This window comes from Eleginops maclovinus, chromosome 7 (assembly GCF_036324505.1).
Source record: "Eleginops maclovinus isolate JMC-PN-2008 ecotype Puerto Natales chromosome 7, JC_Emac_rtc_rv5, whole genome shotgun sequence".
Lineage (NCBI taxonomy): Eukaryota > Metazoa > Chordata > Actinopteri > Perciformes > Eleginopidae > Eleginops > Eleginops maclovinus.
This window is the reverse complement of record NC_086355.1, coordinates 1,653,925-1,655,400: the sequence shown is the minus strand read 5'-3', so window position 1 is coordinate 1,655,400 and position 1,476 is coordinate 1,653,925.

The window sequence follows — 1,476 nt, the reverse complement described above, 5'->3', positions numbered from 1 at the left end:
AAATTAGGAAGTAAAATGTCCAATAAATGATGATTTTAAATAAAATAAATGTATTTAGGTAAAGAGAACAAACTGAAGAATGTGCATGAATTGTTTTTAAATACAAATGAAATGAAATAAAACATTTAAATTGAGTTAAATAGAATAAATGTCCAATAAAAGATAAAACAATTCAAATAAACCAGAATAAAGAAATATATTTATAGTAAAATGAAGATAATTAAATTACAAACATAATAACTTTTCTTTATTTAAGAATGTGTAAAATAAACTACATCAAATAAAACAGAGATATTTATTTAAAGTAAAATATCCAATAAAAGACTAAATTAATTAAAATGGTATAAAAATATTTGTATTCACATCAGAAGATTTAGTAAAAATGTGCAAAAGAAGGTAAAATGAGTCAATACAAAATGGAGATATTTATACAAACAAGGCTCAGTGTTTATTATAAACTATAGAGATAAGATAAAAGAATTAATAAGATGTATAAGATATAACAGAATTCAATCATTTACGTTAAAAAATGCACATTGTACGACAGTTTACAACATATCACATAGAGTTGTGTATCAGTATCAATAACATATTACTGCTGGACTTCACAGTTTAATCACACACACTTGCAGAGTTTATACCCTGCCTTAAACCCGGCCTGTCCTCTCCCCAGCTCTCCGGTTCCTCCGGCTGCTGGCGGCGCATTAATCTGCTCCGGCTCCTCGTGTGTCTCTGGTTCTGCTGGTTGACATATGGCTCTGACGCCGCTCTCATCATCACTCAGCGTGAGGCGGCCCAGGGGCTCGCACAATCCCAGATTAACACCCGGTTTAGTCACTGCCACCACTTTCCACTGCCACACTATAGCACACAGGTTGTGTAACTGCAGGAATGAGTCCTAAAGCCCGGGAATGAGTCAGCATCTTACCTCCTAATGGTTCCCTGGTCTCAAAGATTTTATTTTTCATTTTAATGTCTGAAATAATGGGGTTAAAGGTGATATCCTGCGTATGTTCAGGTGTGTATTTGAACTGGGGGGGGGGGGGGGGGGGGGGTGAGAAACTCCATCCTACACACACACACACACACACACTCTGTCAGCCCCTCTGCAGTGATATGAAATGTGACACTGTCAATTTGCCTTCCAATCCCTCAGACTGTGGATTGGTTTCAGATTGCAGTGTTGTGGGGGCCCGGGGACTCTGGGATCTGTGGCCTAGGCAACTGGAAACCGCCAACCACACACACACACACACACACACACACACACACACACACACACACACACACACACACACACACACACACAGTTCCTTCAACGGTGAAATCGTCTGCAATCTCCCGTTAAATGTTCCCACTCCCCGTTAGATTGTTTTCTCTGCTGCAGGTGTCGGGGGAGGGGGGCAGGATCTCTCCCCTGGGTGCCGAGGTGAATTTCAGAAACTAAGTTCGCCCAAAATATCTGCCTCTGGTGGA